General features: G+C 46.3%; 1 protein-coding gene across 2 annotated transcripts in view; it reads left to right on the top strand.

The window, feature by feature from the left end:
* SYNPO2 (synaptopodin 2) overlaps positions 1 to 17575 on the top strand; it is a 456083-nt gene that overhangs the window by 21596 nt on the left and 416912 nt on the right. The window lies entirely within an intron of this gene.

Genomic DNA, 17575 nt, shown 5'->3' with positions numbered 1-17575 from the left:
TGGGGGAATTTCTGGGGATGCGCAGTGAGTTACAGAACTGGAGGTGCAAGGTTTATATTAAGGGAAACCTCCTAGCTCCATTGTTGGGGGAATTTCTGGGGATGCGCAGTGAGTTACAGAACTGGAGGTGCAGGGTTTATATTAAGGGAAACATCCAAGCTCCATTGTTGGGGGAATTTCTGGGGATGCGCAGTGAGTTACAGAACTGGAGGTGCAGGGTTTATATTAAGGGAAACATCCAAGCTCCATTGTTGGGGGAATTTCTGGGGATGCGCAGTGAGTTACAGAACTGGAGGTGCAGGGTTTATATTAAGGGAAACATCCAAGCTCCATTGTTGGGGGAATTTCTGGGGATGCGCAGTGAGTTACAGAACTGGAGGTGCAGGGTTTATATTAAGGGAAACATCCAAGCTCCATTGTTGGGGGAATTTCTGGGGATGCGCAGTGAGTTACAGAACTGGAGGTGCAGGGTTTATATTAAGGGAAACATCCAAGCTCCATTGTTGGGGGAATTTCTGGGGATGCGCAGTGAGTTACAGAACTGGAGGTGCAGGGTTTATATTAAGGGAAACATCCAAGCTCCATTGTTGGGGGAATTTCTGGGGATGCGCAGTGAGTTACAGAACTGGAGGTGCAGGGTTTATATTAAGGGAAACATCCAAGCTCCATTGTTGGGGGAATTTCTGGGGATGCGCAGTGAGTTACAGAACTGGAGGTGCAGGGTTTATATTAAGGGAAACATCCAAGCTCCATTGTTGGGGGAATTTCTGGGGATGCGCAGTGAGTTACAGAACTGGAGGTGCAGGGTTTATATTAAGGGAAACATCCAAGCTCCATTGTTGGGGGAATTTCTGGGGATGCGCAGTGAGTTACAGAACTGGAGGTGCAGGGTTTATATTAAGGGAAACATCCAAGCTCCATTGTTGGGGGAATTTCTGGGGATGCGCAGTGAGTTACAGAACTGGAGGTGCAGGGTTTATATTAAGGGAAACATCCAAGCTCCATTGTTGGGGGAATTTCTGGGGATGCGCAGTGAGTTACAGAACTGGAGGTGCAGGGTTTATATTAAGGGAAACATCCAAGCTCCATTGTTGGGGGAATTTCTGGGGATGCGCAGTGAGTTACAGAACTGGAGGTGCAGGGTTTATATTAAGGGAAACATCCAAGCTCCATTGTTGGGGGAATTTCTGGGGATGCGCAGTGAGTTACAGAACTGGAGGTGCAGGGTTTATATTAAGGGAAACATCCAAGCTCCATTGTTGGGGGAATTTCTGGGGATGCGCAGTGAGTTACAGAACTGGAGGTGCAGGGTTTATATTAAGGGAAACATCCAAGCTCCATTGTTGGGGGAATTTCTGGGGATGCGCAGTGAGTTACAGAACTGGAGGTGCAGGGTTTATATTAAGGGAAACATCCAAGCTCCATTGTTGGGGGAATTTCTGTGGATGCGCAGTGAGTTACAGAACTGGAGGTGCAGGGTTTATATTAAGGGAAACATCCAAGCTCCATTGTTGGGGGAATTTCTGTGGATGCGCAGTGAGTTACAGAACTGGAGGTGCAGGGTTTATATTAAGGGAAACATCCAAGCTCCATTGTTGGGGGAATTTCTGTGGATGCGCAGTGAGTTACAGAACTGGAGGTGCAGGGTTTATATTAAGGGAAACATCCAAGCTCCATTGTTGGGGGAATTTCTGGGGATGCAGAGTGAGTTACAGAACTGGAGGTGCAGGGTTTATATTAAGGGAAACATCCAAGCTCCATTGTTGGGGGAATTTCTGGGGATGCGCAGTGAGTTACAGAACTGGAGGTGCAGGGTTTATATTAAGGGAAACATCCAAGCTCCATTGTTGGAGGAATTTCTGTGGATGCGCAGTGAGTTACAGAACTGGAGGTGCAGGGTTTATATTAAGGGAAACATCCAAGCTCCATTGTTGGAGGAATTTCTGTGGATGCGCAGTGAGTTACAGAACTGGAGGTGCAGGGTTTATATTAAGGGAAACATCCAAGCTCCATTGTTGGGGGAATTTCTGTGGATGCACAGTGAGTTACAGAACTGGAGGTGCAGGGTTTATATTAAGGGAAACATCCAAGCTCCATTGTTGGGGGAATTTCTGTGGATGCAGCAGTGAGTTACAGAACTGGAGGTGCAGGGTTTATATTAAGGGAAACATCCAAGCTCCATTGTTGGGGGAATTTCTGTGGATGCAGCAGTGAGTTACAGAACTGGAGGTGCAGGGTTTATATTAAGGGAAACATCCAAGCTCCATTGTTGGGGGAATTTCTGGGGATGTGCAGTGAGTTACAGAACTGGAGGTGCAGGGTTTATATTAAGGGAAACATCCAAGCTCCATTGTTGGGGAATTTCTGGGGATGCGCAGTGAGTTACAGAACTGGAGGTGCAGGGTTTATATTAAGGGAAACATCCAAGCTCCATTGTTGGGGGAATTTCTGGGGATGCGCAGTGAGTTACAGAACTGGAGGTGCAGGGTTTATATTAAGGGAAACATCCAAGCTCCATTGTTGGGGGAATTTCTGGGGATGCGCAGTGAGTTACAGAACTGGAGGTGCAGGGTTTATATTAAGGGAAACATCCAAGCTCCATTGTTGGGGGAATTTCTGTGGATGCAGAGTGAGTTACAGAACTGGAGATGCAGGGTTTATATTAAGGGAAACATCCGAGCTCCATTGTTGGGGGAATTTCTGGGGATGCGCAGTGAGTTACAGAACTGGAGGTGCAGGGTTTATATTAAGGGAAACATCCAAGCTCCATTGTTGGGGGAATTTCTGGGGATGCGCAGTGAGTTACAGAACTGGAGGAGCAGGATTTATATTAAGGGAAACATCCAAGCTCCATTGTTGGGGGAATTTCTGTGGATGCAGAGTGAGTTACAGAACTGGAGGTGCAGGGTTTATATTAAGGGAAGCATCCAAGCTCCATTGTTGGGGGAATTTCTGGGGATGCGCAGTGAGTTACAGAACTGGAGGTGCAGGGTTTATATTAAGGGAAACATCCAAGCTCCATTGTTGGGGGAATTTCTGGGGATGCGCAGTGAGTTACAGAACTGAAGGTGCAGGGTTTATATTAAGGGAAACATCCAAGCTCCATTGTTGGGGGAATTTCTGGGGATGCGCAGTGAGTTACAGAACTGAAGGTGCAGGGTTTATATTAAGGGAAACATCCAAGCTCCATTGCTGGGGAATTTGTGTGGATGCACAGTGAGTTACAGAACTGGAGGTGCAGGGTTTATATTAAGGGAAACATCCAAGCTCCATTGTTGGGGGAATTTCTGTGGATGCGCAGTGAGTTACAGAACTGGAGGTGCAGGGTTTATATTAAGGGAAACATCCAAGCTCCATTGTTGGGGGAATTTCTGGGGATGCGCAGTGAGTTACAGAACTGGAGGATCAGGGTTTATATTAAGGGAAACATCCAAGCTCCATTGTTGGGGGAATTTCTGGGGATGCGCAGTGAGTTACAGAACTGGAGGTGCAGGGTTTATATTAAGGGAAACATCCAGCTCCATTGTTGGGGGAATTTCTGTGGATGCGCAGTGAGTTACAGAACTGAAGGTGCAGGGTTTATATTAAGGGAAACATCCAAGCTCCATTGTTGGGGGAATTTCTGGGGATGCACTGTGAGTTACAGAACTGGAGGTGCAGGGTTTATATTAAGGGAAACATCCAAGCTCCATTGTTGGGGGAATTTCAGTGGATGCACATAGTTACAGAACTGGAGGTGCAGGGTTTATATTAAGGGAAACATCCAAGCTACATTGTTGGGGGAATTTCTGTGGATGCACAGTGAGTTACAGAACTGGAGGTGCAGGGTTTATATTAAGGGAAACATCCAAGCTCCATTGTTGGGGGAATTTCTGTGGATGCACAGTGAGTTACAGAACTGGAGGTGCAGGGTTTATATTAAGGGAAACATCCAAGCTCCATTGTTGGGGGAATTTCTGGGGATGTGCAGTGAGTTACAGAACTGGAGGTGCAGGATTTATATTAAGGGAAACATCCAAGCTCCATTGTTGGGGGAATTTCTGGGGATGTGCAGTGAGTTACAGAACTGGAGGTGCAGGGTTTATATTAAGGGAAACATCCAAGCTCCATTGTTGGGGGAATTTCTGGGGATGCGCAGTGAGTTACAGAACTGGAGGTGCAGGGTTTATATTAAGGGAAACATCCAAGCTCCATTGTTGGGGGAATTTCTGGGGATGCGCAGTGAGTTACAGAACTGGAGGTGCAGGATTTATATTAAGGGAAACATCGAAGCTCCATTGTTGGGGGAATTCTGGGGATGCGCAGTGAGTTACAGAACTGGAGGTGCAGGGTTTATATTAAGGGAAACATCCAAGCTCCATTGTTGGGGGAATTTCTGGGGATGCGCAGTGAGTTACAGAACTGGAGGTGCAGGGTTTATATTAAGAGAAACATCCAAGCTCCATTGTTGGGGGAATTTCTGTGGATGCACAGTGAGTTACAGAACTGGAGGTGCAGGGTTTATATTAAGGGAAACATCCAAGCTCCATTGTTGGGGGAATTTCTGTGGATGCGCAGTGAGTTACAGAACTGAAGGTGCAGGGTTTATATTAAGGGAAACATCCAAGCTATATTGTTGGGGGAATTTCTGGGGATGCACTGTGAGTTACAGAACTGGAGGTGCAGGGTTTATATTAAGGGAAACATCCAAGCTCCATTGTTGGGGGGATTTCTGGGGATGCACTGTGAGTTACAGAACTGGAGGTGCAGGGTTTATATTAAGGGAAACATCCAAGCTCCATTGTTGGGGGAATTTCTGGGGATGCACTGTGAGTTACAGAACTGGAGGTGCAGGGTTTAAATTAAGGGAAACATCCAAGCTCCATTGTTGGGGGAATTTCTGGGGATGCGCAGTGAGTTACAGAACTGGAGGTGCAGGATTTATATTAAGGGAAGCATCCAAGCTCCATTGTTGGGGGAATTTCTGGGGATGCGCAGTGAGTTACAGAACTGAAGGTGCAGGGTTTATATTAAGGGAAACATCCAAGCTCCATTGTTGGGGAATTTCTGGGGATGCGCAGTGAGTTACAGAACTGGAGGTGCAGGGTTTATATTAAGGGAAACATCCAAGCTCCATTGTTGGGGGAATTTCTGGGGATGCGCAGTGAGTTACAGAACTGGAGGTGCAGGGTTTATATTAAGGGAAGCATCCAAGCTCCATTGTTGGGGGAATTTCTGGGGATGCGCAGTGAGTTACAGAACTGGAGGTGCAGGGTTTATATTAAGGGAAACATCCAAGCTCCATTGTTGGGGGGAATTTCTGGGGATGCGCAGTGAGTTACAGAACTGGAGGTGCAGGGTTTATATTAAGGGAAACCTCCAAGCTCCATTGTTGGGGGAATTTCTGGGGATGCGCAGTGAGTTACAGAACTGGAGGTGCAGGGTTTATATTAAGGGAAACATCCAAGCTCCATTGTTGGGGGAATTTCTGGGGATGCGCAGTGAGTTACAGAACTGGAGGTGCAGGGTTTATATTAAGGGAAACATCCAAGCTCCATTGTTGGGGGAATTTCTGGGGATGCGCAGTGAGTTACAGAACTGGAGGTGCAGGGTTTATATTAAGGGAAACATCCAAGCTCCATTGTTGGGGGAATTTCTGGGGATGCGCAGTGAGTTACAGAACTGGAGGTGCAGGGTTTATATTAAGGGAAACCTCCAAGCTCCATTGTTGGGGGAATTTCTGGGGATGCGCAGTGAGTTACAGAACTGGAGGTGCAGGGTTTATATTAAGGGAAACCTCCAAGCTCCATTGTTGGGGGAATTTCTGGGGATGCGCAGTGAGTTACAGAACTGGAGGTGCAGGGTTTATATTAAGGGAAACCTCCAAGCTCCATTGTTGGGGGAATTTCTGGGGATGCGCAGTGAGTTACAGAACTGGAGGTGCAGGGTTTATATTAAGGGAAACATCCAAGCTCCATTGTTGGGGGAATTTCGGGGGTTGCGCAGTGAGTTACAGAACTGGAGGTGCAGGGTTTATATTAAGGGAAACATCCAAGCTCCATTGTTGGGGGAATTTCTGGGAATGCGCAGTGAGTTACAGAACTGGAGGAGCAGGATTTATATTAAGGGAAACATCCAAGCTCCATTGTTGGGGGAATTTCTGTGGATGCAGAGTGAGTTACAGAACTGGAGGTGCAGGGTTTATATTAAGGGAAGCATCCAAGCTCCATTGTTGGGGGAATTTCTGGGGATGCGCAGTGAGTTACAGAACTGGAGGTGCAGGGTTTATATTAAGGGAAACATCCAAGCTCCATTGTTGGGGGAATTTCTGGGGATGCGCAGTGAGTTACAGAACTGGAGGTGCAGGGTTTATATTAAGGGAAGCATCCAAGCTCCATTGTTGGGGGAATTTCTGGGGATGCGCAGTGAGTTACAGAACTGGAGGTGCAGGGTTTATATTAAGGGAAACATCCAAGCTCCATTGTTGGGGGAATTTCTGGGGATGCGCAGTGAGTTACAGAACTGGAGGTGCAGGGTTTATATTAAGGGAAACATCCAAGCTCCATTGTTGGGGGAATTTCTGGGGATGCGCAGTGAGTTACAGAACTGGAGGTGCAGGGTTTATATTAAGGGAAACATCCAAGCTCCATTGTTGGGGGAATTTCTGGGGATGCGCAGTGAGTTACAGAACTGGAGGTGCAGGGTTTATATTAAGGGAAACATCCAAGCTCCATTGTTGGGGGAATTTCTGGGAATGCGCAGTGAGTTACAGAACTGGAGGAGCAGGATTTATATTAAGGGAAACATCCAAGCTCCATTGTTGGGGGAATTTCTGTGGATGCAGAGTGAGTTACAGAACTGGAGGTGCAGGGTTTATATTAAGGGAAGCATCCAAGCTCCATTGTTGGGGGAATTTCTGGGGATGCGCAGTGAGTTACAGAACTGGAGGTGCAGGGTTTATATTAAGGGAAACATCCAAGCTCCATTGTTGGGGGAATTTCTGGGGATGCGCAGTGAGTTACAGAACTGGAGGTGCAGGGTTTATATTAAGGGAAGCATCCAAGCTCCATTGTTGGGGGAATTTCTGTGGATGCGCAGTGAGTTACAGAACTGGAGGTGCAGGATTTATATTAAGGGAAACATCCAATCTCCATTGTTGGGGGAATTTCTGGGGATGCGCAGTGAGTTACAGAACTGGAGGTGCAGGGTTTATATTAAGGGAAACATCCAAGCTCCATTGTTGGGGAATTTCTGTGAATGCGCAGTAAGTTACAGAACTGAAGGTGCAGGGTTTATATTAAGGGAAACATCCAAGCTCCATTGTTGGGGGAATTTCTGGGGATGCGCAGTGAGTTACAGAACTGGAGGTGCAGGGTTTATATTAAGGGAAACATCCAAGCTCCATTGTTGGGGGAATTTCTGGGGATGCACAGTGAGTTACAGAACTGGAGGTGCAGGGTTTATATTAAGGGAAACATCCAAGCTCCATTGTTGGGGGGAATTTCTGGGGATGCGCAGTGAGTTACAGAACTGGAGGTGCAGGGTTTATATTAAGGGAAACATCCAAGCTCCATTGTTGGGGGAATTTCTGGGGATGCGCAGTGAGTTACAGAACTGGAGGTGCAGGGTTTATATTAAGGGAAACATCCAAGCTCCATTGTTGGGGGAATTTCTGGGGATGCGCAGTGAGTTACAGAACTGGAGGTGCAGGGTTTATATTAAGGGAAACATCCAAGCTCCATTGTTGGGGGAATTTCTGGGGATGCGCAGGTGAGTTACAGAACTGGAGGTGCAGGGTTTATATTAAGGGAAACATCCAAGCTCCATTGTTGGGGGAATTTCTGGGGATGCGCAGTGAGTTACAGAACTGGAGGTGCAGGGTTTATATTAAGGGAAGCATCCAAGCTCCATTGTTGGGGGAATTTCTGGGGATGCGCAGTGAGTTACAGAACTGGAGGTGCAGGGTTTATATTAAGGGAAGCATCCAAGCTCCATTGTTGGGGGAATTTCTGGGGATGCGCAGTGAGTTACAGAACTGGAGGTGCAGGGTTTATATTAAGGGAAACATCCAAGCTCCATTGTTGGGGGAATTTCTGGGGATGCGCAGTGAGTTACAGAACTGGAGGTGCAGGGTTTATATTAAGGGAAACATCCAAGCTCCATTGTTGGGGGAATTTCTGGGGATGCGCAGTGAGTTACAGAACTGGAGGTGCAGGGTTTATATTAAGGGAAACATCCAAGCTCCATTGTTGGGGGAATTTCTGGGGATGCGCAGTGAGTTACAGAACTGGAGGTGCAGGGTTTATATTAAGGGAAACATCCAAGCTCCATTGTTGGGGGAATTTCTGGGGATGCGCAGTGAGTTACAGAACTGGAGGTGCAGGATTTATATTAAGGGAAACATCCAAGCTCCATTGTTGGGGGAATTTCTGGGGATGCGCAGTGAGTTACAGAACTGGAGGTGCAGGGTTTATATTAAGGGAAACATCCAAGCTCCATTGTTGGGGAATTTCTGGGGATGCGCAGTGAGTTACAGAACTGGAGGTGCAGGGTTTATATTAAGGGAAACATCCAAGCTCCATTGTTGGGGGAATTTCTGGGGATGCGCAGTGAGTTACAGAACTGGAGGAGCAGGGTTTATATTAAGGGAAACATCCAAGCTCCATTGCTGGGGGAATTTCTGTGGATGCACAGTGAGTTACAGAGCTGGAGGTGCAGGGTTTATATTAAGGGAAACATCCAAGCTCCATTGTTGGGGGAATTTCTGGGGATGCGCAGTGAGTTACAGAACTGGAGGTGCAGGGTTTATATTAAGGGAAACATCCAAGCTCCATTGTTGGGGGGAATTTCTGGGGATGCGCAGTGAGTTACAGAACTGGAGGTGCAGGGTTTATATTAAGGGAAACATCCAAGCTCCATTGTTGGGGGAATTTCTGGGGATGCGCAGTGAGTTACAGAACTGGAGGTGCAGGGTTTATATTAAGGGAAACATCCAAGCTCCATTGTTGGGGGAATTTCTGTGGATGCACAGTGAGTTACAGCACTGGAGGTGCAGGGTTTATATTAAGGGAAGCATCCAAGCTCCATTGTTGGGGGAATTTCTGTGGATGCACAGTGAGTTACAGAACTGGAGGTGCAGGGTTTATATTAAGGGAAACATCCAAGCTCCATTGTTGGGGGAATTTCTGTGGATGCACAGTGAGTTACAGAACTGGAGGTGCAGGGTTTATATTAAGGGAAACATCCAAGCTCCATTGTTGGGGGAATTTCTGGGGATGCGCAGTGAGTTACAGAACTGGAGGTGCAGGGTTTATATTAAGGGAAACATCCAAGCTCCATTGTTGGGGGAATTTCTGTGGATGCACAGAGTTACAGAACTGGAGGTGCAGGGTTTATATTAAGGGAAACATCCAAGCTCCATTGTTTGGGGGAATTTCTGGGGATGCGCAGTGAGTTACAGAACTGGAGGTGCAGGGTTTATATTAAGGGAAACATCCAAGCTCCATTGTTGGGGGGATTTCTGGGGATGCGCAGTGAGTTACAGAACTGGAGGTGCAGGGTTTATATTAAGAGAAACATCCAAGCTCCATTGTTGGGGGAATTTCTGTGGATGCGCAGTGAGTTACAGAACTGAAGGTGCAGGGTTTATATTAAGGGAAACATCCAAGCTCCATTGTTGGGGGAATTTCTGGGGATGCACAGTGAGTTACAGAACTGGAGGTGCAGGGTTTATATTAAGAGAAACATCCAAGCTACATTGTTGGGGGAATTTCTGTGGATGCACAGAGTTACAGAACTGGAGGTGCAGGGTTTATATTAAGGGAAACATCCAAGCTCCATTGTTTGGGGGAATTTCTGTGGATGCGCAGTGAGTTATAGAACTGGAGGTGCAGTGTTTATATTAAGGGAAACATCCAAGCTCCATTGCTGGGGAATTTCTGGGGATGCGCAGTGAGTTACAGAACTGGAGGTGCAGGATTTATATTAAGAGAAACATCCAAGCTCCATTGTTGGGGGAATTTCTGGGGATGTGCAGTGAGTTACAGAACTGGAGGTGCAGGGTTTATATTAAGGGAAACATCCAAGCTCCATTGTTGGGGGAATTTCTGGGGATGCGCAGTGAGTTACAGAACTGGAGGTGCAGGATTTATATTAAGAGAAACATCCAAGCTCCATTGTTGGGGGAATTTCTGGGGATGTGCAGTGAGTTACAGAACTGGAGGTGCAGGGTTTATATTAAGGGAAACATCCAAGCTCCATTGTTGGGGGGATTTCTGGGGATGCACTGTGAGTTACAGAACTGGAGGTGCAGGGTTTATATTAAGGGAAACATCCAAGCTCCATTGTTGGGGGGATTTCTGGGGATGCACTGTGAGTTACAGTGTTAGTAACGTGGATCCTTGGACCGATGGGGAGATAGTTCTACCCCTGGGGGGAGCCCCACCAGTATCCACCGTCGGCAGGCGAGGCCCGTGATGCCTGAGACCCCGCAGGGGCTTCACCTATACCAGCCCTCGTTCCTCTCAGGTTGAGCCCTCGGGATCTGGGGCTGGCTGGACTTGCGTGGGGTCTCATGGAGGTGGTCGAGGTCAGGTAGGCATAAACTTTGGCGGACAGAGTACCTCGAGTGAGCAGGCAAGAGTCCAGGAAGGCAGCGAAACTCGTGGTCTGCAGGCTAGGGTCTTGGCAGGCGGCGTATCTCATAGTCAGGCAGATCAGGAACTCAGGAACAAGCGACAAAGCTTCCAGGAACAAACTAGAGCCAGGGGTAGCCAAGGCAAGGCCTGAGGAGCAGTGTTTCACAGAAAGCCCTTGGGACGTTTTCATACTGTGCTTTTTTTAATAGTTCAATGAAGATAAGTGCAGACGATTTTTTGCTGGTCCAATTTATAATGATTCTTTTTTATTGTGAAAACGGCAACTCCACATTAACACTGAATTCATAGCCGGTCCTCCTTGAGGAGCGGAACGATTTATGTATCAGAATGGCAACAGTTTATACATCGATGGTTGAGATGCATAGATGATGTTTTGATGATTTGGACAGGTACGGAATCCCAGTTTCACAATTCTTTTGAATGGTTAAATCAGTGTAATCCGAATTTGCAATTCAGTTATACGATTCACATTAACCGAATAGCCTTTTTGGATGTACTGATAATGTATAAAGATAGGAATTTTCCGACCTGAATTTTTCGAAAAGCCACAGATCGCAATGCACTGTTGGCATAGGATAGTTTTCACCCACTGAATCTTAAGGTCAATATTCCAACAGGGCAATGACTGAGACGGCTGTGCACTACGAAGGAGGCATACGTGTATGAAGCTCAGCAGATGCAGGCTCGCTTCCAAGAAAGAGGATATCCCAGAAAGATTTTGAGACAAGCTTTGTATGTTAACAGAGATTTACTATTTTTGCAACAAAATAGAGACTCCAGCCCGCAAGTAAATTGTATTTTGCCGTTCTCTACTAAGAGTCACATAGTATCCAATATTATTAGGAAACATGGGACAGCGGTAGCTTTGGAAGATTATCTCAACTGTGGACTTAGGTTCACGTATCGTAGGGGAAAAAATATACGAGACACTTTAGTACACTCAGTATATTCGGATTTGACCATTAGATCCCCAACTGGGACACATAGACCATGTGGTCAATGTTCAATCTGTGAACATACATACACAATAAGTGCATTTACACATCCTATCACTAAGAAAATTTACAAATTACGTAATGATACAGATTGTAATTCCACCGGGGTAGTGTACATAATTATTTGTCCGTGTCAGAAATTATATGTGGGTAAAACATCCAGAAAAATTAAAACCCGCATCATTGAACATAAATCATCTATCAAGACAGGCAAAGAAAAGGCGCCTTTAGTACCACATTGGACTCAGCTCTCACATACAGTATCAGATTTACGGTTATTTATAATTGATGTAGTTGTGCCGACAGTAAGGGGAGGAGATCTAGTGACTGCTTTAATTAGAAGGGAACAAACATGGATTTTTACTTTAAACACTGGCCTAAACGCCGAGCTGGAAAGGAATTATTTTCTTTGACAGATCATACGTCAAGGAGGTGCTGTGCTGTGATTGGCCAAGAGAGGTCCCATCAGACTTCGGGGCACCCGTTTGGCGCCAAAATGGTGGGTTTAAATGGCAATGTATTTTGTATGTCTGAGGCGCTCCTGTACAAATGTTCATCTGACTGATAAAGGTATGTGTAGTCTTTGACACTATTAATAACAAAACATTTTTTGCTCAGTTGCCCTATTTCCTTATATCAGCTTGGTCATTGTATACTTTGGTGTTATTACAGATATTCTTGTTGTTGAAATTGCCCCCCCCCGAGGCAGCCGGACAGGAGAAACAGGGTCCGTAAGGGGGACCGGCTATGAATTCAGTGTTAATGTGGAGTTGCCGTTTTCACAATAAAAAAGAATCATTATAAATTGGACCAGCAAAAAATCGTCTGCACTTATGTTCATTGAACTTTGGTTGCTGAGGGCATGAATTAGCTCCTGAGTGCGATTTCAGATTAGCCTTTTTTTTATAGCCAATTTAAAGGCAGGCGGCCATGCTAGGGAGGTGGGTGTGATGTGCAAATGTCAATTTGGCTCCCCCCCTCCCCCCCTCTGTAGTTAGCTTGCCTCCCCAAATACTCGTCTAGAGCCATCACTGCCTCTTGGAAGCATCTCCTCTCTTTGTCTCTCCGCAGCAAGCTCTACATCCCGACCTCCATGTACTTCTCCTTTCTCCTGAGGCCTGCTGCTTCCTATTCTGTCTACAAGCAGGGCTCAGCGCTCCCGGCTCTTCCGCTCTGCCAGTGATGTTGTCTCCCTTCACTGCCCTCCCCTGGAGCGTCAGCGGTGTTCCAAGGCGCCAGCTCCCCTTTTCTGCTGGTGATGGCTCCTTCATGGCAAATTGACAGACAACTGGCAAATGAGGTTTCATGTGGACAAGTAACGGGTACTGTACGTGGATATACGGTAATGACAGACCTACACTCTTGGAAAAGTGATAATCCAGCAATTCTGAGTCAATCACCGCGGTAGGAGTTTCTTACACTGTTGCAGAATTGGAGGGATTATCTTTGTGTAGTTTCCCTAATATCAAGAGGTAATAGCTGGAGTCCTAATAAGAGAGAAGGGGGACATTTCAAGTATTTATTTCTGGAATATGGAATTGTGTAGGAGAAAGGGTTCTATGTGTTAGATTATTCTTGGTGTGCAAGTGCTTTAGTAAAGATTTTATACTGAAACATCATTCAAGGTCTTTTTATGGAGACAAAAAAACCTCAGCACCTCGGAAGATAATCTTCCCCCTACAAAGACTCCTGTAGATGGGGATTTAAGGAGTGTGGATGTTGTTTGTGAATGTGACATGGCCTCTGTATCAAGTCTGACTGCCCTGTGACTCAGAGGAGTCCCTGAGTTCACACTTACAGGCCCTTCAACCTCATGGCCTGTATGTTGAGAGGGAAGTATTTAATTCCCTTAACCTGTCTGAGGATGCGTCTTCTTAATGCACAGGGAGGTTTTTTTTGCCCTCTCTTGGATTGCCCCACAGAGACAGCTGCTAGGCAATTAGAAGAAAATTGGTCTCTGTGGACCTCTGCTCTTTCATCCTAACCAATTCTATAACGTGAACTTCCATGTGCCCCTTTGTTTGCATAATCCTCAGTCTGCTCTTCTATATCAATCGGCCTGCTGTGTCCAGCTGTTTTTATGTCTGCGCTTATAATGAGTAAACAAGGTTAAGACAAATGAAAAGTTTTGAGGAGAAACATCTTGTCTGGGCTTATCTATATTTCTGGACAGGAAAAGAGCGGTTCTGGCTAGGCTGCAAAAAATATCAACATGCTTTTTTGTTCCTTGCTGTTTGAGTCTTATTCCTACATCTTCTTTTGTTGTCTTAATACAAAGTATATAACCACTGGTCCACTTCTTCTCCTGATTTAGGGGCACATCTGAGAACTGAGGGCCACCAAACTCCATGGATCTGGGGTCCATGGTCAGGTTTCCAAGGCCCTTAGGCTGTTAACCCTCCAGAATACTAGCAGACAAGCCACACAGCCACAACGGTTGGAGATGTTCCAAAGTTTACAGAATACTGGTCAAGGGTAAATACATTTACAATGCTTGATTCTCATTTCACTGAGCTCCACACAGAAAAGCAAAATGCAAGACATAGTCTATGGTTAAAATCACTTAAGCAACACTGGGGGTGTACGGGGGGGGGAGGCAGTTCCCAGTTATCTGGGACTCTCCCTATATTAGTGTTTGAATACAGTTGCTGAATCATAGTAACACAGTAACTGGACAGCCAGGTTTTCAGCTGTGCTGTGCAGTGTCCGGGCAGAAGTACTGACTGGACACTGAAAATCCGGTTTCTGCAAGAGGCCCCTCCTCTTTCCTACAGCCGAGCTGTGTTCCCGCTCGCTTGCCTCCTTTCCTGTGCTGTGATTGGATGAGGAGGCGGGGCACAGTGCAGTTCTCAGCTCCCAGTGGCTCCACAGATTTCTGCAGCAAAGCCGTCTGGGTCCCTCTCCCTCCCTCACTGAGTGCTGGGCAAGACCTGAGAGAAGGGCTATAGTGAGACAGTCAGAGCAGGGAAAGAGACTGTCAGAGTCACAGGGTGAGGAAAGGGGATAGACAGAGAAAAGGGAAGGGAAAGGAAGATAGAGACATGGGGAGCAAGGGAGGAAAGAGACACAGAGGGGGTGTGGAAGGAAGGTCACAAGGAAGGGGACAGGCACAATGGGAGCATGATGGAAGGAGGGTGACAGAGGGGGAAGGGAAGGAAGAGACACAAAGGAGACAAGGATACAGGAGGAAAGGAGACGAGAAAGAGGAAATGCACTGGGGAGGATGGGGAGACAGTAGTGAAGAAGGAGGAAGAGAAAGACAAGAGCATGGGGAAGGAGGAGGGGACTAGAAACAGGAGGGCAACACAAGAGAAGAGTGCACAGAGGAGGGGGCGGGGTATATTGAGGGACAGATGGCACAAGGGAGACAGAGATGAAAGGCTGGGAAGGTTTTAAGGAAAGGGAGAGTGAACCACCTGTGTCTGAGACAGAAGGGTGTGTGTGTTTGGAAGTATGCATGTCTGGATGAGAGAGAAAGCTGTGTGTTTGGGAGTATGCATGTGTGTCTCTAACAGAGGAGGCTGTGTGTATGAGAGCAGGTTGTGTGTCTGGGAGTGTGCATGTGTGGATGAGAGAGAAAGCTGTGCGTTTGGGAGTGTGTGTGTATATGAGAGAGGAGGCTGTGCATTTGGGAGTGTGTGTGTGTATATGAGAGAGGAGGCTGTGCATTTGGGAGTCTGCATGTGTATATGAGAGGAGGTTATGCATTTGGGAGTGTGCATGTGTATATGAGAGAAGACGTGGGTTTGGGAGTGTGCGTGTGTATATGAGAGAGGAGCATGTGTGTTTGGGAGTGTCCATGTGTGTATGAGAGAGAAGGTTGTGCATTTGGGAGTGTGCATGTGTGTATGAGAGAGGGCGTTGTGTGTTTGGGAGTGTGCGTGTGTATATGAGAGAGGAGCATGTGTGTTTGGGAGTGTGCATGTGTATATGAGAGAGGAGCATGTGTGTTTGGGAGTGTCCATGTGTGTATGAGAGAGGACGTTGTGTGTTTGGGATTTGTTTGGTACGGTATAAGATAGGAGGCTGTGTGTTTATGGGGAATTATAGAAGTGAGTGTGTATTACAAAGGCTTTAATTGTGACAAAGAGCAAAACTGCATGAGAGAGGCTGCGGTTCATGTCTTTTTGAGGATAGCTGAAATAACATTTTATAAAACAAAGTATATTGAGGGGGGTGCTTGAAAGCCAAGTAATGAGTGGGTCGACAACTGACATTAGTCTGTAACCACCCCCCCTCCCAAAGCATGAGGTTTAGTGGGGTGTCCAGCTATGGTTCATGGAAAAGTTGGACACCCTAGTAACATAATAATGATGGCAGAAAAAGGCAAAATGGCCCATCCAGTCTGCCCAGTATTAACTGCCGCTCTGTGCAGGTTACCCCCATGTTTCTGTCACTCCTCCAAACAGGATCTTGACTGAAAGTTTGAAAGCTCTTCTAAAATCATGAAGGTTCCTCATCTCCTCTTGAACATTAAACGATGGGTTCTTGAATGGTGGAGAAACTCCTGGGGAAGTCTTCCTCTGCCACAGACTGTAAAATCTCCTTTTCAGCACAGATGTGGTGATCTCCACTGGAAACAACGAGTAAAGGACTTACCCTCTCTCACTAAGGATCACCAAGGTCTACTCCCTCTCTTTGAAAGCCTGGGACCTTCACCCACCTACCTTGGCGATCTAGAAAAGCCAAAAACTGGGAACTATGTTTGGCAATGCTCTGGGTTTACCAGCTCCAGCTCTGGAGTGGCTCCAGTTAGTCTAGCTCCAGCTTCACGCTGGCTCCAGAGAAAAGAGAGGCCCTCTGCTCCAGCTCCAGAGCAGTTCAGTTCTGGAGCCATGGGGGGAGGGGGCGGGGAATATATGTATATATAAAATGTATGGCACTATAATAAGCTTAATAATATTTTCCAGCTGATGTCACTGGATAATGAATATTCCAATCGGGAAGGAAAGAGGAACAGGGGTTTGGGGTCCAAAATAGGAACTATCCCTCCAGAAAAAGAAACAGTTGAGAGCAATTCATAGAGAAGATTGAACAATTGATCTTTCTATAAAGTAGAGAGAAAAAAAATTAAGTCATCTGACTGAGCCATGCTCAGTGTAAATATATGAAGGCAGTTCTATGGTAGGAAAAGGTTGCAGATCAAGGGCAATCCACTCGTGTCCACAGCTTGTTTACCTGCTGGCATTTTTGAACTCCTAGATGCAGATGCAATCCCAAAACATCTTTCAGCTGAGGCTTTTTCATTTTTTCTTGCTCCTTGAGTAATTTTGTAAAGATTTGCGTGATACCTTTCCAGATGTCTCTTCCGATTGAAAGGCTTTTCAGTCAGCTTCTCATGGTAGAGTTTGCACCGTGTTTTACCCTGATGTAAACATTCCAAATAGCCAACAGCATCGGTATAACTTTCTTCATTTTGCTTTTGTTGTTCCTGTGCCTCAGGCAATGTCAAACTAGAGAAAAGTATTTGTTCAACCCCACCTAGCAGCGTCACCCGACCTCCTCCCAATTCCCACACATGGCTTAGGAATCCAGACAGGCTGAGCTTGAATAATCAACTCAAGAACCAAGAAAAGGACGGGATCAAAAAATTACATTCATCAAAATGTTCTTTCCCAAATACTTGGAAGGAGGTTTTATTGTTTTACTCTAATGAAATGAATTGCCTACTACATTTTGCCACTTTCAATAAACGTTATCAGTATTTTAAGTAGCAGAGAGCAGAGCAGCTCTAGAACATCAGCTCTAGCTCCAAGCTCCAGAGCCCTGCTATACTCTGGTTCCAGCTCTGCTCCAGTTCCCGCAATCCCTCCTCCAGGTCTTGGAACTGGCTCCAGAGTCAGAGTTCTGGCCATTCCTATAGGAAACCTTTTGGGTTCTTCTGCTATGTCGAAACTATTTTCCCTACAAGATACCTCCCATTAACAGACACTGCCTCCTTTG

Source organism: Rhinatrema bivittatum, chromosome 1, assembly GCF_901001135.1.
Source record: "Rhinatrema bivittatum chromosome 1, aRhiBiv1.1, whole genome shotgun sequence".
Taxonomy (NCBI): domain Eukaryota; kingdom Metazoa; phylum Chordata; class Amphibia; order Gymnophiona; family Rhinatrematidae; genus Rhinatrema; species Rhinatrema bivittatum.
This window is presented reverse-complemented; position numbering and strand designations above follow the sequence as displayed.